Source organism: Alligator mississippiensis, chromosome 3 (genome assembly GCF_030867095.1).
Source record: "Alligator mississippiensis isolate rAllMis1 chromosome 3, rAllMis1, whole genome shotgun sequence".
NCBI lineage: Eukaryota > Metazoa > Chordata > Crocodylia > Alligatoridae > Alligator > Alligator mississippiensis.
Window position 1 is genome coordinate 125,288,920 of NC_081826.1, and position 27,985 is coordinate 125,316,904.

General features: G+C 45.5%; 1 long non-coding RNA gene across 1 annotated transcript; it reads right to left on the bottom strand.

Moving 5' to 3' along the window:
- Window positions 1-528: 528 nt before the first annotated feature.
- On the bottom strand, window positions 529-27,717 carry LOC109283834 (uncharacterized). Its single transcript, XR_002091100.2, has 3 exons — window positions 27,579-27,717; window positions 4,082-4,333; window positions 529-1,209 (listed from the first exon to the last, which is right to left on the bottom strand). It is a non-coding gene; the product is annotated as an uncharacterized LOC109283834 (long non-coding RNA).
- Between the last annotated feature and the right edge of the window lie 268 nt (window positions 27,718-27,985).

A 27,985-nucleotide genomic window follows, 5' to 3' on the forward strand; every position in this document is an offset into this window, starting at 1 on the left:
CCTGGGACCACGTGGCTGCCCCGTGCCAGAACTTCAAGTAAGTGGGGGGCGGGGGGGACAGGGAAGGGCAGGGGCAAGCTGATGCAGAGCCCAGGGAAAAGCAGCCCCTCGCCCCCCCCCGTGCCCAGAGCTCCCTGCTGCAGCCACTTGCAGCCTGCGCGTGGCTGTCCTGAGCAGGCACAGGCAGCCCCAGGCAGGCTGCAAGCGGCTGCAGTGTGGGGCACCAGCCACAGGGCGGGCGAGGGGATGGTTTTCCCCCATGCTCAGCACCAGCTTGTAACCCAGCCCTGCACCGGCTCCGGGCTCACCTGTTGGGGCTGCGCTGTGGCGGCAGCAGCTGCAGCCCCCTGCTTGCCACGCTGGGCAGTGTTGGCTGTTGCTGCCCAGTGTGTGAGCTCCGGGCAGGCAGCAGCAGCCAACACTGCCTGGCACAGTAAGTGGGAGGGCCACAGCTGCTGCCATTGCAGTGCAGCCCTGACAGGCGAGCCCGGAGCCAGCACAGGGCCCAGGCTGGCAACGGGGGCGGGTTACAAGCTGGTGCTGAGTGAGGGGGGGGAGTGGCCCCTCCCCCACCCCGTGGCTGGCATCCTGTGCTGCAGCCGCTCGCAGCCCTCATGAAGCTGCCTGTGCCTGCTCAGGACACCACTGCATGGGCTGCGAGTGGCTGCAGCAGGGAGTGTGGGCCATGGGGCAGGCAAGGGGCCACCTTTCCCCCACTTTCTGCACCAGCTCCTTCCCTGCCAGTGAGCTGGGAAGGATCCTGTACCACAGCTGTTCCCAGCCTGTACCACGAGGCTGGGGGACACTGGGAGGAACTCAGAGCCAGTGCCAGCAGGGCCCAGAGCAGGGTGGTAAGGGTACAGGGTCCCGGCCAGCAGGAGCTCTATGGAACTGGGCCGGCTCCCCCCTCATCCCAGCTGGTGCAGCCCAAATAATTGGCCACCCCTATGGTATGACTCACAGTCTTCAAAAAGCTTCTAAGATAATACCTAAGAATACTACATAAACCACGTACAAGAGTTCTCATAAGATCTTTATATGCATGACCTGTAATAGATTCAGTTAGCTCTGTGCCTGTCTCCCAAAAAAATCACAGTATTGTGGTCAGCATCTCTGTTCTTCACAATAGCAGCCTGCCCCCACAGGCTCTGCGATTTAAGGACTGCAGCTGTGATGTCTGTTTGGGGTCCTTAGGAAAGCTTCATATAACTGGAGGGATTTTGAAAGAGAAACTCTAGTTAGTCACAGTTTTGACTTGGCCATAGGTAACATTCCTATGCTCCCCAAATTCATAGGTAATTTTCCTATGACTCTCCTCTGATCCCCAAAACCTGTCTGCACATTGGTGCCTGCGTAACTGGGCCCTGCACCCTGGGTGCAAGTCTCTCAGCAGTGTTTCTGTGCCCCAAAAACATCTTCTTCCCATGCAGATTCTGACATGAGGCATCCATCTTCCCCCAGATCCTTAGGGTCTGTTCTGGGAGTGTGGGAGTCAGCCTGGAGTGTGCTTGCCTGGATCTTCTGCTCAGATTCACCCATTTCAAACAACCACTGAGATAGGAGGTTGCTTTCCTTAACATCCCTCCTTCTCAAAACTTTCTCTGCAGTAACATTTACTCAGCAGGCATCTGACAAGTTTTGGAGGTAAGCTGAACCTCACAAGTCCATGCTATTGTCTGCATTACCTCTGTCTCAGAAACATGCAGACCTCTTTTTTGGTGCTTTTGAACGCTTCCTGGCAAGGCCCAGGAAAAAAGTCAAGCTGGGGTTTTCCACCTAGAATCTGAGCCTACACCTATTTAGATGGGCTCAGGACCATACTTGAGGAAGTCTGACAGACCTGAAGCCCACACTGACTTGTGGAGGGTGGCAGGGCAAGTTGTTACTAGGGGAACCAACTCCACTTCTGGATAGGTCACATTACCCTCCAGAAATGCCCTCATGGGCTCATCCCTTGTTCACAGGAAAGTTTTACAGTGCTGAAACCCACCCCACCCCCGTGATAGGTAGAAGACAGAAGGGTACGGCTCCTGGAGGGCCATATGACACATCCCACTTACTCTGAAGCTGGAAACAATATCCCTTTGCAGGGCATGGGGGCACTGAGGGCAGAATTTCAGGGGGCAGTAAGGACACAACCTGCAGAGGTCTTGGGGTGGGGCTTCTGGGGGGCATGTGGTTGTGTCTTCAGGGCCATGTAGGTGGGGATTCTGGGAAACATGTTGGGGTGTGACTTGTGACCAAGTGTGCAAGCTTTCCAGATATGGCTTCCAGGTTTTGAAACAGGGCTTCTAGTTGAAGTTCATGTGAGACTTCAGAGGGCCAAGATGAAAGTGGAAGGGTCAGGGGACTTTTGGTGTCAAGATGACCACCAATATGGCAGCACTTCAGGGTCAGGGGCCAGGACTAAAGTTTTATTGATGTTGGCCCCCTATAGTACTGATATACTTTAGTCCAGTGGTGCTCCACCTCTGGTCCATGGCCAGAACTATGTCATCCAGCTGGTGGGGCTCCTCTTGGTCCAGAAATCTGGTGGAGGGGGAATGCTGTTAATTAACACAACTACTGCTCCCCCAGTGCCAGATTTCCAATCCTTCTGGACCAGACAATATGACCCTGAGTGTTAAGCTAGGGCCACAGACAAGATCTGGCACAGGGCCTAATCCAGCACAAAGGTCCAGGGCTGGAGTTGAGGGTTGATCCATTTTGCAGAGATGGTGACATGGACCTGCAGATTAGACTCACAGACTGAATCCAGCCCCCAGACTGACTCCACACCACTCATCTAGGCCACAGCCCAGAAAGGTTACACATTACTGCTTTAGTCAAACATAAATTAGTAGGCTCAATACAATACCAACTAGTTGAAATGTAATGGCCTGTGATTTGGAGAAGGCCAGGCTAGATGGTCCCTTCTGGCCTTGAAAATCCATGAATGTATCAGTATGACTTACTGTTCACTCAGGGAACTGTTTCATTGCCAGAATCAAATATGAGTGATGCAAAGGTACAGGGGCAGAGCTCAAACACCCAGAGGGACTGGCCAGGGGCAAGGTGTTAGCACTGCAGCAGTGAGATGGGTGTGGCAGTGACTTAATACTCCCCTTTGGCAGGACCTCAGCATATTAGCTACAGGTCCCATTTTTCTCTGGGCACAGAACACATTGAATTAAGTTGGCAGAAGGTATTCTCACCTAGGATTTTGCCTCCTACAATCACTGGTGGCATGTCTCTTTTTTTTCTGTCCCTCCTTCTTTCTCTCTTTCCCTCCCTCTGAGGGCTGCTGTTCAGCTCTCACTGCAGAAGGCCTTCATAGAAAAGTAGGCCTACCAAACCGCTTTGACAGTGATTCCCTCCAGTGACTGAGTGCTGTCCTTTTAATATGGACTGGCTTAGTATGGAGCTGTTATAGCCCAAAGCTGGTCAGAAAATATAATTTGTCAAAACTGCACCGCTGCTGGAAAATTCAACAAAACCAAGATGTTTTGCAAAATGACATTCATGGCTTCAAGTTCTAACTAACATGTTTTCCAAACTACAAATGTTTCCCAAAATGAAATTTTTGGAAATGAAACTTTCAAAAATGTATGTTAAGTGAAAACTTTTATTTTGCATTTTTTAGGTTCCTATTTTGTGTTATATTATTCCCTGATACGATATGCTGTTATGCATGATTACAGCTGACATATGTCAAGTCATCTCACAATGTCATGACTTGTCATTATGTCATATCATTTTATTTTTTTATTATTTTAAAAATCATTATGGTCAGCAGCCATTCAGTGCAGATTGAACTATCTTATCTTTCTTGTTGAAAGTTCCTCTTTGTTTGTGTAGAAAGGATATCACTCCAAACATTCAACAAGAAATGGGAGGAGTGCTCAGTGTACTAATTAGTGGAAGAGAGAATGTTTTCTGTACCTTGAAAAATAATTCCAGCCTAGTACAAGAATAATGAAAGCTGCCACTTCTCTAATTAATATACCAAGAACCAAGATCAAAGTAAACAGGCCTAGAATCACTCAATGACCCACCCCCTACCACGTCACATGCCCCCTAGAGGGATGATCCATCGCCCTACCTCATTGTTAGGTTGTGAATTTTCCTCCAGTGGTAACACAAGTATCTTTTGGAAAGGATTCCTATGGCGCTCCAGATGGGCCTGCATTGTTCCATGAAGAAAATGGGAAAAGGGGCTCCATTCCATCCCTGGCACTAATGGGCTATGAGATTTCAGCCAGTTCTTTCCCCTTCAGGGTGCTTCAGTTTGTTTTCACCAGCTGATGCTGATTTCCATGCTGCTTCCTGCACATATCGGTGCTGCTCTTTTGACCTTCGAAAGAAAACAATAAAAACATTTGTGAATTTCAAGATCAAGTAGTGCCATAGTCTTCTGTGTGGAGGACATCAGGAGAAACTTTGTGGGGCCATACAAACTGGCCCTACAAATTAAAAACCCACCAACAAAGAAGGGACTCAATGTGTGGACCCCTAACGCAGTGTTGATGTTTCAAGTGTAAGCAGCTGTAAGCAGCCTAAGATGTTTTCAAGGAGTTGATAAGTATTGATAAATTAGGCCACTTAGCCAGAGTTATGTAAGCACATAGGCTAAAGAAAATATAATTTAAGGAACTGGCAATCAGCAAGGAAATGTTATAGGTAAGAGAATATTAGAACTAGTGTAAAAGTGTGAAATAGTTCAGTAGGACCGAAGTAGGGGATTTTTCATTTCTAAACTACTTTGAATTATTTTAAAACACAGAATAACAAAATTAGGTATCTTTATCAGTTCAATACATCATATTTTGGTTAATACAGCTGAATATTTTTGATAAACTTATAAAAGGGCAGCTCTATGCTCAGACAATACTTTTCTTGCACTGACATCTTATTTAGGAAGAAAACCCCATCTGCAGATGTTAAATACCCTTGCTTTCAAGACTGCCTCGGAAGCTCAGATAAGTTTACCCTAACAGGCTGGCCACCTGTTAAGCAATTTCAAGACTTTAGAGCTAAGTAAATTTGGGGCATTGAGATAATTTTCTATTTCAGGTTTTGTAATATTCCTTTCAGATTGATAACCATTTTGTCATTTGTAACCTTTTATCAGTTCCTAATCATTTTATTACTTGTACTGTATTTTCTTGCATATCGCACATCCCCATCTATAATACACACCTTAATTTTGAAGGGAAGCCTGAAGAAAAAAAAAAATATATCTTCATCTGAGATCAGTGGCAGCAGCTACTGTTCCCAAGCCTGTTGCCACCCTTGCATACCAGATAGGACCCGCAGACCAAACCAACATGCCAGGTCCTGAGACCTTGTGCAGAGACCAACCCAGCATGCTGGCTCTGGAGCCACATGCCAGGTTGGATCCAGTTTGCCTAGTTTGGGACTGCATATCGAGTCTGGACCCACACACTGGCTCTGAAGCTATGCATCAAGTCTGACTCACATGCTGGCACTGGGGCTGTACGTCAGGTCTGGGGCTGCATGCTGGCTCTGGAGCCACACACAGGGCGCATCCTGGCACATGGCGCCATAGTCAAAGTCAATGTTTGAGTTTGAACCCTACATGCTGAGTCCAGCTACAGACCAACCCTGCATGCAGGCCCAATCCAGCATGTGATTGGAGAGGGGCTCCCCACAAGTCCAGACATTTAACAGTAGTTGAATGGGAGAAGTGATGGCAGTGTTAAGTGCTGAGACTCCCAGATCAACAGCATTCAACACTACCACCACTCCACCCTACCCCCTACCAAACTTCCAAACACAGGGGGATCCCTTTTCTTCACATCTAATGTGCACCTCAATTTTCTCCAGCTGGTTTGGGGGCAGGGGAAGTGCAGGTTATATGCTAGAACATATAATTTCCCGTCAGGATTAGGAACATTTGTAATTGTAATAATGAGACTTCTGCTGTAACTCACTTGTATTGTCTGGTTCTATGTTCACTTAGAATACTTTTAATTAAGAGCTTTATTAAAGTTTTCTTTCAAAAACCTACTTTGGTCCCTCAAACTATATCTGGAGTTTAACACCACACTACTTTTTGATAGGATGAGTCAGGGTTTTGTAGTAAAAAAGAAACTATTCTCTATAGGACCATAGCTACTCTGGTTACAGAAGTTGTAACTTGTGTAGTGGATTAGGCAAAAGACTGAAGGAAAACAATGAATAATGCCAAGGTTAAGACAGAGTTGATAGCTTCTTCTAGAGAACTGGATTCTCTCTCTGCCTTTTCTTCAGGGTTCCTTTGCAGTGCTAGGCCAGTCATTTACACCACACTTTTCACAGTTGACCTCGAGCTGTGTGTTCCTAATTTTCTGGTACCAGACATAAATTGGCTACCTCCCCTTGTGGGGTAGCTCTTTATGTTAAGGAAAGCTACGCGTCTCTGCAAGCTGATGTTGGCAACCAGGGTAGACAACTGGAGACCCTCTCTGTGGGGAACACGGCACAGGGACACAACGGTGGGAGTCTACTACAGACCTCCCATTCAAAGTCAAGAGCTTGACCAGGAGTTCTCCCGGGAACTGGCTGAGGCCGCATGCTCCAGGACCATGGTTGTCATGCATGACTTCAATTACCCAGACATCTCATGGGAGCATCACTCAGCAAAATCTGAGCAGTCGCAAAGCTTCCTATAGTGTGTGGATAACCTCTACCTGACTCAAGAAGTCTACAGGCCAATGAGAGGTAAAGCGCTGCTCAACCTAGTACTGGCTACTGGGGATGACCTAAACGGCGACCTAGTGATCGATGGGAAGCTGGGTGACAGCGACCATGAGCTGATCACCTTCACCATCCACCGTAAAGCTGGCAAGTCTGTCAGCAACACTGAAGTCCTTAACTTCAGGAAAGCCAACTTTGACAAGCTCAGGAGGCTTGTCAGTGAGGCCCTAAGGGACCATGACCCCAGGGGGAGGGGAGTTCAGGAAGAGTGGTTGCTCCTCAAGAGAGCGATCATAGATGCACAAGCTAATTCTATTCCATCTTGGAGGAAAGGCAGCAAAAGGGCACAGCAGCCCCCCTGGCTCTCCAGGGATCTAGCAGACCTCCTGAGGCTAAAAAGAAAGGCCTACAAAAGATGGAAGATGGGATTTACCTCCAAGGAGGAATATTCTGCACTGATCTGGTCCTGCAGGGAGCAAACCAGGAAAGCCAAGGCTGCAACTGAACTCCAACTAGCTTTGAGCATCAAGGACAATAAAAAGTCCTTTTTCAGATATGTGGGGAGACGGAGGAAAAGCAAGGGCAACATTGGACCCCTGCTGAACCAGATGGGACAACTGACAACTGACACCCAGGAAAAAGCCAAACTATTAAATAGGTACTTTGCGTCGGTCCTTCATCAGTCCCATGGGACGCCCATGCCTGCTACGGGACAGGGAGGTCCGGGTGAGGGAGATCCATGGCCCTCCATCAATGCTGACTTCGTGAAGGAACACCTTGAGAGGCTGGATACCTTCAAGTCAGCTGGCCCTGACAATCTACACCCCAGGGTACTCAAGGAGCTGGCGAGCATCATAGCCCAGCCTCTGGCACGGATCTTTGAGAACTCCTGGTGCTCTGGTGAAGTGCCTGAAGACTGGAAGAAGGCCAATGTGGTGCCTATCTTCAAGAAAGGGAGGAAAGTGGATCCAGCAAACTATAGACACATCACCCTGACTTCTATCCTGGGGAAGATCTTAGAAAAGTTTATTAAAGAGGCCATCCTTAATGGACTGGCCGACGCCAACATCCTGAGGGATAGCCAGCACGGGTTTGTTGCGGGTAGGTCTTGCTTGACCAATCTCATTTCCTTTTATGACCAGGTGACCTATCACCTGGACAAGGGAGAAGAGATTGATGTCATATATCTTGACTTCAAAAAAGCCTTCGATCTGGTATCCCATGATCACCTCTTGGCGAAACAGGCCAATTATGGCCTTGGGTCCACCACGATCTGTTGGCTGGGAAATTGGCTTTGTGGTCGGACCCAGAGGGTGGTAATTGATGGAAGTCACTCATCGTGGTGTCCTGTGACCAGTGGGGTCCCCCAAGGCTCTGTCCTTGGACCCATATTGTTCAACATCTTCATTAATGATATGGACATTGGAGTCAGAAGCGGACTAGCCAAGTTCGCCGATGACACCAAACTTTGGGGCAAAGCATCCACACCTGAAGTCAGGAGGGTGATCCAGGCTGACCTGGACAGGCTCAGCAAATGGGCAGACAGGAACCTGGTGGTGTTTAACACTGAAAAATGCAAGGTTCTTCACCTTGGAAGGAAAAACCTGTAGCATCCTTATAGGCTTGGCAGTGCTACGCTGGCTAGTACTATGGAGGAAAGAGACTTGGGGTTCATCATTAACCACAAGATGAACATGAGCCTTCAATGCGATGCTGCAGCTAGTAAAGTGACCAAAACGCTGACTTGCATCCATAGATGTTTCTCAAGCAAATCCCGGGACATCATTCTCCCCTTGTACTTGGCCTTAGTTAGGCCGCAGCTGGAGTACTGCATCCAGTTTTGGGCCCCACAATTCAAAAAGGATGTGGAGAAGCTTGAGAGAGTCCAGAGAAGAGCCACACGCATGATCAGAGGTCAGGAAAACAGATCTTACGACAACAGGCTGAGATCTTTGAGGCTCTTTAGCCTGGAAAAGCACAGGCTCAGGGGTGATCTGATGGCCACTTATAAGTTTATCAGGGGTGACCATCAGTATCTGGGGGAACGTTTGTTCACCAGAACACCCCAAGGGATGATGAGGTTGAATGGTTATAAACTACTGCAAGACCGTTTCAGGCTAGACATATGGAAGAACGTATTTACTGTCCGAGCCCCCCAGGTCTGGAATAGCCTGCCATTGGAGGTGGTTCAAGCACCTACATTGAACACCTTCAAGAGTAAATTGGATGCTTATCTTGCTGGGATCCTATGACCCCAGCTGACTTCCTGCCCTTCATGCAGGGGGCTGGACTCGATGATCTTTCAAGGTTCCTTCCAGCTCTAATGTCTATGAAATCTATGAAATCTATGAAATTCTCAGAGCTGAAACTGAATCAATAGGAGCTGTGCTTTGAGCACATAAATTGCCTGCATAGTGCAAGTTACTCTAAAAGAAATCACATCCCAGTTATCTCAGACTGGGCATCCACAACTATTAGAAAAAATGTACCTTAGTGTCTGTGCCTCACTTTCCCCACCTGAAAAATGGAACCAATACTGTTTCCTAACTTCATAGGGGTGTTTTGAAAATAAGATTCTTAATATTTGTGAAGCAATCCACTCTGATACTTGAGCCATGCGCATCATAGAAACCCTCCCCCCATAAGGCATTTAATCTTGTATTCTAAGCAAGGTTTGAATACTGGGCACCAAATACCCTAAAGTCACTTATTGACTAAAATATTGAAGAGTAGGGCTGTGCAAAGCTTTGAATCATGATTCGGATTCAGAGATGATTCAGAGACTGAATATATGAATCCAAATCAAATCACTGGAAGCCTTAGGCTTTCTGAATCGATTCAGAGCTTCTGAATTGCTTCAGAAAAGATTCAGAGCCGATTCAGCCATAGAGTATAATGGGGAATCAATGAAATATCTATAACTTTGTTGTCTTTTAGACGATTTGGATGAAACTTGCAGGGATGGTAGCCCCTGCTGAGTGCATGATCTGTGCCATGTTTCAAGGTGATAAGTCCCGGGGTTTCTGGGAAACAGCACCTCAAATTCCTGAAAGCAAAACACATGTCATGTGTGTGTGTTAAGCCATAGTGGGGTGAAAACTGCATGGGTGGTGGCCCCTGATAAGGCCACAAAGCCTGCCAAGTTTCAAGGAGATAGGTGCAGGGGTTTGGGAGAAACTGCACCTCAACCAAAACTTGTGACATGGGTGACACTGTATGTGTTAAGGTGCAGCAGGGTGAAAGCTGCAGGCCCGCTAGCCCCTTCTGAGGCCACAAAGCCTGCCAGCTGTCAAGGAGATAGGTACAGGGGTCTGGGTTCTGGGGACCTGCATCCCTAGCTGCTGACAGGCAAAACTCGTAACATGGGTACTTGCGCAGCTGTGTCTGTCTTGAGGTTGGGGGAGGAAAGACACTACTGCAGGCCTGGCTGCTATGCTACTGTGTTACCAGTTACCAATCAATCATGAATCACTCAGGGACCAGCTCAATACACAGACAATCAACTGCCCCAAGATAGAAACAGTCAGTTGCACTGCTAACAGCAGCCAGAGGTGCAGGGCCCCAGAAGCCAGACTCCCCCTGCACCTATCACCTTGAAACTTGACAGACTTTGTGGCCTCAGCTGAGGCTTCTGGGGCCCTGCACCTCTGGCTGCTGTTAGCAAACAGGCAAAACTTGTGACATAGATGACCCTGTGTGTGTTAAGGTGCAGCGGGGTGAAAACTGCAGGCCTGCTAGCCCCTGCTGAGGCCACGAGGTCTGCCAGCTGTTAAGGAGATAGGTGCAGGGGGTTCTGGGGCCCTGCACCCCTAGCTGCTGACAGACAGAATTTGTGACATGGGTATTTGTGCAACTGACTGTTTCTATCTTGGGGCAGTTGATTGTCTGTATTGATTCTTTCTTCTCCGTAGTGTGTGGTTTTGTAGGTGGTCAGGGACCAGCTCAATACACAGTAGCTAGCTAATGTAATGAGTTTATGAGCAAGGATTAACACCTACCCCTTCAGTTTTCACCCTGCTGTGGCATAACACATACATATGACATGAGTTTTGCTTTCAGGAATTTGGGATGCAGTTTCCCCAACCCTCCCACACCTATCTCCTTGAAACCTGGCAGGCTTTGTGGCCTCCACAGGGGCTACCATCCCTACAGTCTTCAGCCTGCTGCACCTTAACACACACAGGGTCATCTATGTCACGAGTTTTGCCTGTCAGCAGCTTGAGGTGCAGTTTCCCCCAAGCCCCTGCACCTATGTCCTTGAAACTTGGCAAGCATTGTGGCCTCTGCAGGGGCTACCATCCCTGCAGTTTTGACCCCACTGTAGCTTAACACATACACGTGACACGAGTTTTGCTTTCAAGAATTTGGGGTGCAGTTTCACTCAAACCCCTGCACCTATCTCCTTGAAACATGGCAGACTTCATGCTCTCAGCAGAGGCTACCAGCCTTGCAAGTTTCATCCAAATCAGACAAAAAACAAAAAAGTTATAGATATTTCATTGATTCCCCATTATAACCCTATGGCCAGATCTCCGAAACGGCTCCAAAGCTTCGGAGCCAATTCAGCTGAATCAAAGTGGGAAACTGATCTGGAGCTCCAAATCAGATCATTGGCATCCGAATCAGCTGGATCTGAAGCTAAATCAACTAGCTGCCTGTTCACACAGGCCTATCGAACAGCTACTTATAAAGACAACACTGTCCATCCTGGGCACTGAATATAGCAGGGTTCTGAAAAAAAACCTACATGTGCTTATGTAATAAGAGACTGTATCAAAGTGCATGCACTAGAAAACTGAATTAAGGTTGCATAGATAACCTTAATTCTGGCATTTCCTAACTTGAGTGCTTGACTTTTGTGATCTGAATAATGTTCTTTTAATGCCAGTGTGGTGTGCACACATGCAACAGAGAGAATATATATATATATAATTATAACCAAATCAGTCATTTATTAGTGATTAATAATACAGCACAACCTTGATGTGCCAGTTGTATGGTTTATGGGGATATTGGATGTGTTCAGATAACTGAGACTATATTGAACATTTCTTAAGCGAGAGACAAACCGCTGTTATCATAGGAGCATGACCCTGTTTAGTATGTATTCAAGGTAGAGGATAGATTTGTACTTTATAAACAGAGATATATAACAAATGCTTTTCTGAGCCTGAGCTCACTTGATCAGCTGCTATGAAAGGACATGCACAGAGCAGTGTATCAAATAGAGTGATTTGTGTAAAAAAGACAGGGAAGGGAGGGAGAGGGAGCAATGCTGGGAAAGGCAAACAAGTAAAACCCATAGGGACAAATGGGTCACAAAAATTAATCCAGGTACTGGGATAAAAACCTGTAGTCCCTGTTTAGGCCCTACTTAATACAATCCAGTCTGTGGATGATTTCTTGTTCTGCTATTTTGTATTCAAGTTCATTTTTTAAAGTTTTGTTGTCTAAGAACAGCTGCTCCGAGATCAGCACTGGAATGTCCAGGGAGGTTAAAGTGTTTACGGGATTGCAGTTAATAGAGGGTTGATGGGATAGTGGCTTGTGTATTGTACCATAAATATGTACACTAATATGCAAGACACGGAAGGAAATATATACCCTGCCACTTGGTAACACCAGCTGTTCCCCTGAATTCCAGTCTGTGCAATAGTGACTGCCGAGACAGCGCCCGCACACATCATCATTTGTCACCGATATAACTCACACTTCACAATGCAATGGTTTCATAACAGCGTCAGTCAAGAGTAACAGAAACATTTTCTACTGGCATGAATTCTTCAGGATTTCTCTCTTTTTCATCTTTCCACCAATATTCCTATTTTACTAGGCCTGATCATTGTTTTTACATAGGGTGGTTGCTCCTTTGTCCGTTTGTGGCCACTATTTTTCATGTTGTTTCTTGTTTCATCCATGCAGCAGCAGCAGGAGGAAAAGATGAACTGCAATCTCTCAATCTCTACAGAAAAAGAATCACATTAGACCTCTCCCGGAGATTCAGGTAGTCAATGGAAGCTCTCCCCTCAACTTTGATAGATGTCCCCTTTTTTCATTTGGGCCCATTTTAATACAGCAAGAGGTTAACAGCCCTAAATAGTCCAAAACCAGGGAAATAAGACAAGACATGAAGTGGCCTAGAAGGCAAGTTAACAAGTACCAAAGACATGAATAAAGTATAACCATGTATATTTCAACATTAACAGACTGGAATTATCATAAAGAACCATGGCAACAAAAGGCAATTAATTCACATTTATTCAGATTACCATAGAAACTGGACCAACTTACCAGAAGTTATCTATAATTTCTCATTCCAAACATTCAAGCATAGTCTATAATTTTCATAGTAATTGCCTACTTGTAATAACCACAAAAATATTATAAAACCTCCATAAAACACTGAACATTCTTTACATAACAAAGATGAAATATGATTAAAACTAAAATCTGCACAACCTTAACACACTATTTCAGATCCAGAAAAAGCTTTAGGTACTGATTATACCAACTGTATTCCATTGTCACAGGGTAGCATCTCCAGGCATGGAGGGGAAGCCCCTGGAGGCAACAAAAATTTTCCTTTACCCTGGTCTGTGGGCATTCCACCCTTCCCGCATGCCACATCTTGATGTTAATTGCTTAAAAATACAGGAGGATGCCCTGGTCTTAACTAAATGACCCCCAGCTGTCTGTAGTCCAAGCTTTATGGGCTAATTGTGTGGCCCCTTTTGACCCCTACACCATGCCCCAAGCCTAGCAGACATTATCAAGCCTTGATGCTCTCACTTCACACTCTTAGCCCCTGCTCTGGGCTGCCAGACCCCTCAGTCTCTTCCAGACCCCGCTGGTGCCCCTCTTTCTCTAGGGACTCCCCAGACTCCTGGACCCTTCTGGTCCCACTTTTCCCAGCCTCTCACTAGGCCTCTGGACTCTTCTGGCCCGACTCTACTCCCAGCCCCTCACTGGGCCTCACTTTATTCCCAGCCACTCTCTAGGCCTCTGGACCATTTTGGTCCCACTTTCCCCTTCCTTTTCTGTTAGGGCATGGTCCATTGGCCTTCCCCCTCCATGGCGTTATCCACAAGGCAGTAGGGGCTGAGGTCTTCAGGAGCTGCATGCTTGCCTTTCCCTGAAGTGGCCCATGTGTGGCACTTTGTGGAAGCTGCCCACCACAGGCAGCCCCACCATGCCAACCAACCCCAGTAGGGCACAGTATCAGGTCTTACCCAAAACCAATCTCTAAGCCATCCTGATCTAACTATCCTAGCCCCTCACGGACTCCCCCCTGATGTCACATGCCTCTCCTGGGCTGCAGGCTTCCAGCCCCCATCCTTGCCCCTCTTGGTCTACAGACCTCCAGGTCTCCTGGCCCCACCTCAATCTCCTCTCTAGGCCCCTGGCCCCAGCTCTCTCTCTAGGACTTCATTTCATCAAACCCTTTACCTCAGATAGCACTGCTGTAGCCAGCTTCATCCTGGGCTGCAAGCCCCTTATAGGCTTCATAGGTTTCATAGGCATTAGGGCTGGAAGAGACCTCGGAAGATCATCGAGTCCAGCCCCCCGCCCAAAGGGCAGGACGTCAGCTGGGGTCATAGGATCCCAGCAAGATAAGCATCCAGTTTCATCTTGAAGGTGTTCAATGAAGGCGCTTGAACAACCTCTGGTGGCAGGCTGTTCCAGACCTTGGGGGCTCGGACAGTAAAGAAATTCTTCCTTATGTCCAGCCTGAAACGATCTTGTAGTAGTTTGTGACCATTCGACCTCGTCATCCCTTGGGGCGCTTTGGTGAACAAACGTTCCCCCAGATACTGGTGGTCACCCCGATAAACTTATAGGTGGCCATCAGATCACCCCTGAGCCTGCGCTTTTCCAGGCTAAAGAGCCCCAGGGTTCTCAGCCTGTCATCGTAGGGTCTGCTTCCCTGACCCCTGATCATGCGCGTGGCTCTTCTCTGGACTCTCTCAAGCTTCTCCACATCCTTTTTGAATTGTGGAGCCCAAAACTGGACGCAGTACTCCAGCTGTGGCCTCACTAAGGCCGAGTACAGGGGGAGAATGACGTCCCGGGATTTGCTTGAGAAGCATCTATGGATGCAAGCCAGCGTTTTGGTCGTTTTACTAGCCGCAGCATCGCATTGCAGGCTCATGTTCATCTTGTGGTCAGTGATGACCCCCAAGTCTCTTTCTTCCATAGTGCTAACCAACATAGCACTGCCGAGCCTATAAGGATGCTGCGGGTTTTTTTTCCCCAAGGTGGAGAACCTTGCATTTATCGGTGTTGAACACCATCAGATTCTCATCCGCCCACTTGCTGAGCCTGTCCAGGTCAGCCTGGATCATCCGCCTGTCTTCTGGTGTGGATGCTTTGCCCCAAAGTTTGGTGTCATCGGCGAACTTGGCCAGTCCGCTTCTGACTCCAGGGTCCATATCATTAATGAAGATGTTGAACAGTATGGGCCCAAGGACAGAGCCCTGGGGGACCTCACTGGTCACAGGACACCACGATGAGTGACTTCCATCAATTACTACCCTCTGGGTCCGACCCCGGAGCCAATTTTCCAGCCAGTGGATCGTGGGGAACCCAAGGCAACAATTGGCCAGTTTCTCCAAGAGACGATCATGGGACACCAGATCGAAGGCTTTTTTGAAGTCAAGATATATGACATCAATCTCATCTCCCTTGTCCAGGTGATAGGTCACCTGGTCGTAGAAGGAAATGAGATTGGTCAAGCAAGACCTACCCGCAACAAACCCGTGCTGGCTATCCCTTAAGATGTTGGCATCGGCCAGTCCATTAAGGATGGCCTCCTTAATAAACTTTTCTAAGATCTTCCCCGGGATAGAAGTCAGGCTGATGGGCCTATAGTTAGCCGGATCCACTTTCCTCCCTTTCTTGAAGATAGGCACCACGTTGGCCTTCTTCCAGTCTTCGGGCACTACACCAGAGCGCCAAGAGTTTTCAAAGATCCGCGCTAGAGGCTGGGCTATGATGCTCGCCAGCTCCTTGAGTACCCTGGGGTGAAGATTGTCAGGGCTGGCTGACTTGAAGGTATCCAGGTTCTCAAGATGTTCCTTCACAAAGTCAGCATTAATGGAGGGCAGGGGATCACCCTCACCCGGACTTCCCGGCCCTGTAGCGGGCACGGGCATCCCATGGGGCTGATGAAAGACTGACGCAAAGTACCTATTTAATAGGTTGGCTTTTTCCTGGGCGTCAGTTGTCAGTTGCCCCATCTGGTTCAGCAGGGGTCCAACGTTGCCCCTGCTTTTCCTCCGGCTCCCCACATATCTGAAAAAGGACTTTTTATTGTCCTTGATGCTCAAAGCTAGCTGGAGTTCAGTTGCAGCCTTGACGCCTTCCTCTTGGCTGTGGCCACACATGGATCTTCAGCCTAATCTAGGCCCTGGCCCTGCCTCAGGCCAGTTAAGATTCCCAGGCTCCCCCAGTTCTAGCAGTCTCTGCAGTGGCCTTTTTCAACTCTTTGACCCCTCTTGGGTCCTGGCCCCACATGGGCCAGTTGGGATTCCAAGGGTCAGTTCTCTAGATATCAGTCCTCTCTCATCTGTGGGTCCACCCTCTTGGGCCACTCCATAGATCTCTCACCCTCAGCTCCTCACTATAGGCTCACCCAGCACCCTCCAGAGGTCTTCTACCTGCATGCCCTCTCTCTGGGCTCACTCAGACTCCTCATTAGGGCCCTGTACACTCATCCCTGCTCTCAGGATTCCAGACCCCATACTGGGTGCCCCGGAACCTCCTCCACCCCCATACGTCCTTCTCAAACCTCCAGACTGGTTCAGATGTTATCTCTAAGCTGGCACTCCGGAGCTGTAGCCATCTTGCTCTATAGATGTTCACCTTGCAGCCTCCGCAATGCTACTGCCAGCCCTGCTCCCAGGGTCTGGGCTTATATCCTGCCAAAGCCCAGCCCTCCTCCAATTACATGACTCCATCATTCATCAATCTCTTAATGAATATCATCCAGACAGATGGGAAGAAAAATGCACTTATCAGAACAGGAAGTGGCAACACAAAGGCTGGAAATAGATGATGTCACTGAACGAAGCAGATCAGCTGTGCCACGATGTATTGTGGCACAGCTGATCTGCTTCGCTGCGAAAAACATGTCACGCCTTGTCCTGCTCTTGATGATGCAGGACAAGGGGTCATGTGATCTTCCTGCTTTCCCTGGTCACCAGGCCTGATCCTCCAGGGATGGATCTGACTGGGCATGTCTACACATGCAAATAATCCAGGAGCAGATCACTCTCAAGTAAACTACTCAAAAGTAAGCTCTCCTGGGCATGGGTCTACATGTGCAGGGATGCACCCGCCAAGGGTAGTGGGAGTGCAAGCAGCTGAGGCTGCTTGTGCTCTTCCAGCACAGAGGTAATGGACATCCACCACAATAAAGCAGGACTGTCTATTGCCACCTTTTGTTGCACCACTGATTGCCCTTTCATGTAGTGCAACACAGTTTTGACATCTATTTGCTCAGCAAAATATTTTATACCAACCTAAATGAGACATAAGAGAAACCACTAAAGTAGAGCAAAGTTTCTTTGCAGACCTGAGTTTGTTGCTCTATTTACTGGCTGACCTTGCTGTGAAAATGACCCATCATTTCGGTGTATTACACTTTTAAGTGTTTAAGAATTTACCTGTACTGCAGAGGTTAGCAGCCATTTTGCTCTCAGTTGCTGAAATCTGGTATGGAGGATATACACATGCACACAGCATTTTTTTTCATGAAGATTTACTTCTCCTCGTTCCCATTCAGTTAAATGGAAAAACACACCACTTTCAGCCCTGAGCCTACCACAGATATGAGGGTAGAATGACCTTTACCTCCACAGTCATTTCAAGATCCAGTTCTGTGGATAGTAAACACACATACTGGAACATGTGTTGCAATGTATGTGCAATATATATTGCAAAGCATGTTGAAAAAGATCTCCTTGTAAGAAGATGGCTGACAAGGAAGTTTAGACTTGGTTTGGGATGGACTACACCTAACAGTGCTAACATTGTGTGGCACCCCATGACCCCCTTGAAAGGACCTCAAGAAACCACAAAGTGCAACAGCAACTTGGTTGAGAACCACTGTACTAGATCATATCCCATCTGTTTCAGTATGCCTGCTCCTATGTAAACCATACTTAGGTGCTATGTATATGAAATGTCCAGTAGTACCTGCTGCTGCTGCTGTTGCTGCTCAATTATTTCAAATAAAAAAGTCTGAAAAACCATTCAGTCTGATAAATGCTACTGGCAAAAAGTAGGAAACTGCTAATGCAACAAGAATTTTCAAGTACCAACACTACATTCACTTCTTTACTATTTCCTTAAATTACTTCATGTGATGAAAAAGTAGCTGAGAAGTAGGCATTTTTAGGTCAGCCTAATGCATCATTAAAGGATGTGAAACATCTGCTGATGTGGTTTATTCAGGAGCTCTGGTTGAGTGAATTTTCAGGAATCCACTTTTTTTAAAAGCTATGGACAAGACTAAGGTTTTCTGGCTGTTTGTTAGTTCTGACTGATGTTTTATGAAGGGCCAACACATCCACACAGCAAAACATTGACAGGATAATTAGTATCTGATGCAGGTAAACTCTTATTTCAGAATTTAAAGGACAAAAACGGCTGAACTTAAAAACATAAAAAGGTAAAATTCAGACTGAGTCTGCACTATATAGAGACAGCAGAAACAAGAAAATTCCCATTGACTTCAACAAGCTTTGAATAAAGTCCTTAGTCAAGTTATAGACCACTGTAGTATTGTTGCTTTTGACTGGATTATTTCTGATATACACCAGTATAAATGATTTACCTTTGTAAGTGAGAAGCCAGGAGGGTATAATCTCAAGAAAGGTAAATGACAGGTTAACTTTTTTTTTGTCTATGAAAATACCAATAAAGTAGTCACAGCAGGCTAAATAGTTTTTTAGTGTGCAAATACCATTTTTGTTAAATGCATAATCCGTCTGTCAGAAGAGAATGAAAATTCAGATGGATGACTAGAGCCTTGCTTATCAAGAGCTAACAATAAATAGTAACAAATGAACTCTAGAAGTTTGGAGTTTGGTTCAGAGAACTATCAAAGATTAATATCGTTCAGCTTTCTGTACAATTAGTCCTAATTCCTAGGTATGACAAACAGAGATTCATAAGGGTAGATTCTGTCACAAGATTTCACTACTTATAGTGCTTCTAGTGTTTCAATTACCTTTATAATTATTATAAAGGTAGCATTTCCAGTAGTATTCTTCCATTTCTCTTTCCCCCATCATGTCTGGGAAGATAAGAGTACCAAAGTATTTTAAAAAATAAGTAATACAAAATCTACTGGCCTACCATAAAAGCTAGCTTCTCACTTGGCTTGAGTTTTGAGCAACTTCTCACACTAAGGAGGTGACACAGAAGTCATATGTCCTGAATTATATCCCTGATTTACTGTATAATTTTGGGTAATTCTCTGGAGAGATTATCACATGCCCTGGTGTAATTCCCATTGTTATGTAGGCCAATGCCAGTTACACCGGGACTGGACTAACAAACTGCTATCCCAAGGTAGCTGCCTGTGTGAGGTTATTAAAGAGCCTCACCAACAGAGCAGGTAAAAACCTGTTTATATATTTGTTTGGGGGTAGACATAGGTGACACCTGAACCAGTGGAGTTGCCCCCAATTCTTTCACAGGTAATTCTTCACTTAGCTGGATGACGATACCCTAGTTTAGAAGTTTGTGTCATCTGCCCACTTGTTTTACATCAGTCATAATGCTTGTCACACACTATAAACATGTCAGCTGTCCAGACTTTAAGTCAGTTAACTTTACAAGGCCAAGATAAAAATATAAAATAGATATGCTTACCTTACGGAGATATTGCAAGACTTAATTAAATTTACTCTTGTAAAACACTTGGAAAAAAAAATCTCTAGTTCAGGTAAAATTAAAAATTAAAACATTTTATTTAAATAGCAGTCTCAGCCAAGTACTTCATTCTCATCCCTAATGTTAATTTACAATGGAGCATGAACAGACTGTGAGAAAGGCCCTGTTTTCTCCTGCCTGCAAATACAAGATAATCACTACATAAAATATTTAGGCTGAAATCTGGGTCTGAAGACAGCAAAAAGTTGTGTCTAGCCAGAGTATTTATATTGCCCAAGTTAACCAGCGCATCCAAATGCCTCACAACCTACAATATAAAGTACATATAAAGAAGTTCTTTTTGAGCTCTTTGGGGACATAAGTATTCTGTGGCTATGAAAGTCTAGATGTGTTGCATGTTAGGACCACATGGACCTTGCAGTCTTAAACAGGGTAAAAATCAATTACTTTCTTCAGAAACATGCCCCTGTCCTTCTGGGAAGGGGAATTCCTGCCGTCTAAAGCGAGGTTGAATGAAGTGTCTGAATGTTTCAGGTGAAACATGTAAGCTTATGTAAGAGGCAACCAACTGGCCAATCTTAAAATGGCATATATTGTCATGGCTTTGTTGATATCAATTCACACGGCATGGGGATCTGTCCTCAGGATTTGGGTTTCATGGTCCTAATTCTGCGAGATACTAAGGCACATATGTGATAAGCAGTGTCACTTACGTCAAAAGCTTGAGGTTCTCTAGGTATTGAGGCCTCCTCCTGGCAATGTTTTTAAGATCATTTACAACTTCCAGCATGAAGTTATAGTGCTTAAAACAACACACATGCTAATATGTTTTCTTGAATCACCGACTGCCTTTTCTGTGAGCCTGACAGGAAAGAAAGATAATCAGTCCCACTGGAACAGGTTTGCACTCACCTCCAGGAGAGGGCAGTGATGACTCACATTAGGGAGCATGATACAGGCCATGGAAACTCCCCAGATACAACTGTTCAGAAAGTTTTGCAAAGTAGAAAAGCTCCATTCAAACATCATTCACAAGATGTGCAAACTTGCATTTTACAAAGGGGTAAATAGTAGAGCTCTTGTTGATGCAAAAGGGACATAGACAAAGGAAGCAAGTATCAAAACCTTTATATTTTTTCCTGGGCTTTGGACAAAAGCTGGGACTCTTTCTCACAACCTTTCTGGCTTTTAGGAAAGTTAGAAGATAAATTGCAAGTTCTAGTAAGTGGAAGGTGATTGATGGCTTGTTGCTATCTCTCATAAGAATCAATCTGCTTTGTGCTTTCACCAGTGGCAAAGGAAAAGATTTTGTGTTGAGTGACACAGGGATATCTTTCCAAAGTGGCTGAGAGTTGTGAGGAAGCTGTCAGGACCTCATCTTCCTCTAAGTCAGAAGTAAATCCACTGAAGGTATTACTCTGGCATGAAAGCAAGATACTTAAGGCCCTGCTGCACGTTCAAATTAAAGCTGAATAGAAACCACCTGTACAGTTGTTACATATTTTTAAGCACTAACTTAATAGCTGGTTGGCTCCTTTTATAGCTGGATACTCATTTTTATTGTGTGATAATTACTTTGCAAGTGTAGCTGGTCTCAATTTACTGCACAGTTAACCAGTTAATCATCTGATAATTATTTTGCACTTGTGGCCAGTCTGATTTTTTTGCATGATTAACCAGTTAATTGCAAAATATATGTAACGTGTAGCAGGGGCCTTAGAGAACTAGGCCTGTGAAAACAAGATGGATAAGGAGCTACTTAGCATAGCTCCCAAATGGTGAAAAACAGAATAGACTGTGGGTGTGATTCAGAAATATGACTGCACGAGAGAGTAAACTACACATACGGAGACCAGCCTGGTCTCAGATCACCTTTTAAGTGAGATCCTCAGCAACCATGCATTACGATAAGCAGAGGGGAAAAATGCTGAAAGGAGCTGTGGCTTTAAGAGACTCTGGCATGAGCCAACGGGATTGAGCTGCTGTGTTGTGCTAAAGTTTATTACACGGTGCTGATGGATTGGAAGCAAGGCACTAAAAGTAGACTCCTGTCAGATGCTCTGGCTCTTAGTGATTACTGAACAACACAAGGTACCAGGAGCAAAATGAACCAAGTAAACAACCTGAAGAGAAAAATGGAGCAGAAAAAAATCTTACTTTTCAATGTGAGGCTTGGAGGAGAAATGCACAACACACATGGAGAAGGTTTAAACCATGTCCCTGTACCACAGAATCATAGAAAAGCAGGGAAGGAACCTTTGGAGGTCATCTGCTCCAACCCCTCTTTAAGGAAGGATCACCCCTATCGAAACCATCCTATACAAATCCTTGTCTAACCTATTACTAAAGCAAGGCAAAGCACCCTAACAGGCCACAAATAAAGCAAGAGGACAACACCAGACAGTGTTCTGCCGTTGCAAGGGTTGTTAAAACATGCTTGATTGGTCCAAGGAAGAGGGCCATGCTCGCTATAGAAGAGGGCAAAAACCCCCACAGTTGATTTGCTTTTACACCCCCACAACCCTCCCCTCTCCCCTACCACTACCACCAATATGACCATGGGATAAAAGCTGGCCATGTTGGCAGCAGAGAAAAAAAAACCACTGACCCCCTTAAAACTAAGCAGGCCCATTTTTATTTCTTTTGAATGAGAACAGCTATGGATTTGCCTCATTGGAAGACACTATGCTAAGCAAGTGATTGTGCATATCCCATCTTCATCTGTACCAAAACTACTTTTGCTAGACACGATATGTCCAACAGCCCTGTCTAACAATGAACACAATTTAGTGGACATGAGATGAAGCAGTTTGCAGTGAAGTAGTGATCTAGAAATATTCCCACCAGCCCCCAGTTCTCTGCAATCTAATAGGTAGATTGAAAATGTGACAAAACAATTAAATGCTTACTAAGGTGGCTTCAGAGTCAAACCCTGATCAGTTTTTGGTTCTGTTGCATTACAGAAGCTCCAGCAATGGATGGTTTGTTACTTGCTGATATTTTGTTCAACCAAAAGTAGGACCAAAACCAGGCAAAAAGAAAGAATGTTGCACTGGTATAAAGTATTATGGGAGCCACTAAGGACTTGCACATACATCAAGAGATACAGCAAGAAGAAATGAATTATGATCCGAAGTCCTGGGATCGCTTGTCACTTCAAGAAAATGATGTGACTATGGTGGAAAGAGCTGTAGACACTGTTGGCATCACATGAAGCTGTACTCCAAGTGGACTGCTGGCTTTTGCAGGAACAGGAAATATCTTCTCCAAATCCCACAAGAGAGGGAGAACAAGGGGATTTCTCATACATTTTACCTGGGGTGGTCTCAGCCAGACAACAAACACAACAGAGTAAAACACATGAAGCCTAGGGGGTGGTATATCTCAACGGTGGCCAAACTGTGGCAGGGATGCAACAAGGGGCATGGGTAGCCTTTTTGTGTGGCATGGAGCAAATTGGGGAGGGGACAGACAACATAGTAACAGATAGGGCAGGAAGCAGAAAGCAAATCAGAAAAATCAGTCAGGGAGAACAGGGAAGGAAGCAAAAAGCAGAGCAGAAGTTCAGGCAAGGGAAGAGGATCAGTGACACCTAGAGGGTATGGAGCTAATTGCTGGGCCTCACTGATGAACATCCATTAGTTCCAGTTAATACTGCCTGACAACAGTGTTGGCATCTCAAGGAAAACTTGCAAGTCTATGTGACAGTACAGTATATCTCAAAGATTAACTGAGCAATTTCATGTAATTAATAGACTAGCTGTATAGTTCTTCAATGCTGTATTATGTTAATAATATTGTTGTGTGTAACGGCAATGGGAGGAACCACAGATTTGAGATGCTCAGACATGACTCAGTTAGAACAAGTGGTTATGTTGTACAGAAGCTAACCTTAACCATATCACTCACCTAAATCTCAGATACTAAACAAAGCAAATCTCTGTCGGACTCCTCAGCTCTGAGTCACAAGGGCCTCGTCTGCATGATTTGAACGTGAAAATCTACTGTAAGGCTGGTAAGGCCAAGAGCTTGACCAGTGGCATCCAAACCATTTTATAGATATGATTTTAATAAGGGAATGTGATAGCCCTGCAATTACAAGATGCTTTATATTTTCACCTCTCTCTCTCTCTCAGTTCATTTTGAGGTCAATGGGAGTTAAATGTACCCTGCAGTGGAAAAATCATTAGGCATAGTCCCATGTCATTATTTCTATATTTTCCATGTCAGACTTTGCAGGGCTAGCAAAAAGTGAGTCCTCATACAACACTGCTCTAGAGGGATAACTTTCTGATTAGCCATTCTGCAGAGCAGCTGCTCAAGAGCAGCTTCTGGATAATCCAGCCCTTGTCAAAGATAACTCTGTGATCCTACGACCATGCCCAAAATTGCCCTGCCTCCCTACAGCAAGAGCTGAGCAGCAGAAGATGCTGAGCACACTTGCAAAGTACAGAGCCCGCTCAACTCCAGCTGACTTTGGAGGACACAGAGGACACTCAGCAATTGGCAGTGATAAGCCCTCAGGGTGTGTGTAGATGAAATGGGGGTTTACTTCACCCTAAATTGAAGTGGTGGGTTTTTAAAAACACCACTTCAATTTAGGGTGAAGTCAACCCCCATGTCGTGTACACCCGTGTCTTACCTACCTCTCTGGTGGTGGGGAGGGGAGGGCGAGCTGCCGGCAGGCGCAGCGTCTCTGGGCTGTGGGAGTGTGGGGAGGAGGGGAGACCGGTGCTTCCCTCCGAGACAGTGGTGCCTCCCCACTCCCAGGTGGCACCCACCCACAGGCACCCAGTTCAGGCAGTCCGGGGGGGGGGCACCACAGCTGTGGAGGGAAGGAACGGGTCCCCATACAGCTCATGCAGGCAGACAGGCTCCAGGGGAATAAAAAACAATAAAAATTAAAAGTCAGGCTCGCTGCTTTTTCTTTTTTTTTTTCTTTGGTGGAGCCTGCCTTCCCGGGCTGCTGGCAGGCTGCCTGCACAGCCCCTGAGCCTCACAGAGCCCAGTGCTTCGCTCTGCAACTGTACAGCAGCAAACTAAAACTCCTCAGAGTTGTTTTAGATTTCTGTGTCCCAAAGTCATTTAAGGAGCATGACACCACCAAATGTGCTACAGCGGCTGGAATTAATGTGCAACATGCCGCCGATGCATGCAAACCCCAATGCCGTTAAAGTGGCACAAAAGCATTTAACCCACTTTGAAGTGTCATGAACACATGCCCCTCATTTCATCTGCACAGGCCCTCAGTGACTGGGCTCCAAACAGACAAAATTAAGCTGGGGCTCCCCCTCCCCTCCTCAACTTCCACTTGTGTTGCTGGCTGGCTAATTTGATGCTTTGTATATGGTGACCTGCTGACTGTTCCTTATAAACAGAAACCTCTGTACACCCAGAGGTTGGGCTGGGAAGGCTGAAAGCAGTTTAAACTTTCTGTGCCAAGTGCATTACTTTCAAAATAAATTACAGTGTCCAAGATTCTTGTCCAGCTCCCCACAGGCTGTATCTGCAGCTCCCGGCTGCTATTTCCAAACACAAGCAGTTCTCTTATCCAGACTTGCAGGGCTTTCTCCAGTGTCCATATGCAGTAAGCAGGAGACTTCTTACTCATTTCTGTGGGTGCTGAACCAGGCTTCTAATGTAGAGTTCAGCACACATAGGAAAGTGAGATCTTTTAACGTGGTTGCAAGGATTAGGGAAGTTTTCACCTGAATTGTGACGGTTGCTTCCAAAGTTAGAGCTGTCAATTTTAGAGACTTGTCTTACATTAATCCAATTTTAAGCAAAGAAAGAGGGTGTGCAGAAAGAGTGCGGGAGAGAAAAAAGTTATAAGGGGAAGCCCATAAGTCTTACACTATTCGCTTTATCAAGGAGAAAAATAGTAGTACTAGACACCTCCTGAATCCTCGTCAGAATGTTTTTGGTTTTCATAACTGCATTTTCTGGTTTTAAGTGTTTGTTCCTCCTTTGCTGCTCTGTGAAATGTGCACATAAGCAAGAAGGGACATCAATTAACTAATTATGTAGATGAAACAGTGAAACCATCCCACAAAAAACTACTTTTAAATATACAAAATAAATGGAATTTGTTAGCTCTGAGGAGCTTGAGGCACACAAATGCAAATAGAAGTGGGATTTTTAACTTGATCTTATCTTTTGCCAATAGCATGATACTACAGTTTCTGAACATCTGATTCTCCCTTTGATCCACACACAAAACCAGTCCCTTTGCTGAAATGTTATTCCTCTTTTTCCCCCCGCATTCGTCCCATAGTCTTCTCTCATACCCCTGTCTCTCCCACCTCCCCACTCCCAATAAGGACTATCCATTCAATTTCTTCTTTTAAATAGATTAATTCTTCCACACAATCAGTGTAGCTGGGTGTTCAAAGATTAAAGCTAACATTCACAAAACTCCATCTTGCACTCTTGCAAGATTAGTTCACAGGTATTACATACTCTTTCTCTGCAAACTTTCTCTGGGTGTTCAGAACTCCTGAGGCCTGCTTATCAGCACTGAGAGTTGGCCTTTATGAATTAACCCTATAAGAGGCATCAGCTATACTTTATATCAGCTGCTACCAAGTTTCAAGTTTTTTAATAAAGAGGAGATAGAGGAAAGAGGGGGATCACTACTTAGCCCGTATAAACCCATTTATTCTGGTCATAAAACCAAAAAAGAAACAGTGAATACTGTCCTATCATGAGGAACCAAACTTTATCATTACAATTGGGAAATAGATTGACTGAGGAGACATACTGCTGGATAATTCACATGGACATGATTAAAATAGGCTTGTTAGTAGGCTTCATTTGTCATGTATTGAATTTAAAACCATTATGGGAAAAAAGCAGAGTGTGGGATGAGATGCACTTAATACACAGAAGAACAAAAGGAGGTATGAAAGAATACTCACCTCCATCACTTTGATTTAGCATTAGAGAGAGAGAAACTCACAAATCCCAGGCAAGGGCACCTTTGTTTGTAGGAGGCTACAAAGTATTCGGCACCAGTTTGTGACTGCATGGTTCACTCCCGGAACAGCAACCAAGTTGCTATCTGAAGTGATTGCAGCTCAGTCAAAATGACAGCCAGTTTCCTATTCACTGTGGTACCTTGCACCTGTAATTTGCCACAGGAGACAGAGGGATTCACAAATAAGCAGCAGCAGGTTACATGGATGCAAGAGAATTATAATTGCCAATGATTTTGCGAGAAGATTGTCACAGCTACAACATCACTCTAACACTACAACAGCCAATAAGACAGACGAGTTTAGTCCTCAAGAACAACCCTGGGGTAATCAGAGAGCCCTATTAAAAGGATCTAGAGAGAGACAGAGAACCTGCATGTAAACCTAACTGTCTGGTGTAGGACAATTTCTCTGCAGTTACTTCTCACATTCCTATTTTTACCTCTTTGTTCCTTCTAACATCAGCAACACAGCTGGAAGGGAAGTGTGAGTAGGGGCTTAAGGAGAAGAGAAAACACAGGAAAAGGAAATTCAAAGCAAGAATAAGGCTTCTAAATGGCATTGTGGACATTTTATCTCCATAACTGATTCTCGCCCCCCCACACACACATCTCTGTAGGAACACATTGGATGTGCAGTTTGAGCCACAAATGGATCCACATAGCTAACGTGTCTGATGTATTTTGTACTTTTGCCTGCTAGTCAACAGCAGTCAGATTCTTGGGGCAGCAGGAATGCAGCGCTGCTCCAGTACAGACACTTCACGTGACTGCTACAAAGGAGGACCAAGAGAGAGAGACAGAGATTGAGTAGACAATTAATTTCCCCCCAACCCTCAAACTTGGAGTGAAATCTGCAACATCCATGTCTTTTTCTCTCTCTTTCTGTTCTGTGTCCATCCGTGTAGTATCTCAGCAGCCTTTAAAGTTAAAAAAGCTGACAATTAACAGCTTTCTTCCCCACATACACACATACCCTCTCTGTAGCAGGTGGTGAAAGGTAATTTTTGTCCTTGTCATTACTCACATTATGGGGAAGCCATACTGAAGAGACAGGCCTTCCATTTCAACCTGGAGAAAATAAGATTCATTATCTGTATCTTCATTATTCTTTAACTGCCTTGGAGGAGTTACAGAAAAACAACTTGGCTGCTGGGACAGCAGGGTGCTCTGCTCTTCTTATCTTTTGTTTGACTGTTCTTGATTAATATGCTTGTGAGCAGTGATGCCTGATAGACCAGGCCCTGCCCACTGAGCCCTTTCTTCCTCCTTACTGTATGGCTGCTGAACTATACCTGACTAAATGACTGCCGATAGAAGACAAAAGTGATTCAAGGTTGACTATAACCATAAAAAACCCAGTCACTAGGGTCAGAGGCCAGTCACCTGTCACATGACAGGAGTGTAACTAAAGCTGGTTGACATTTTCTCGAT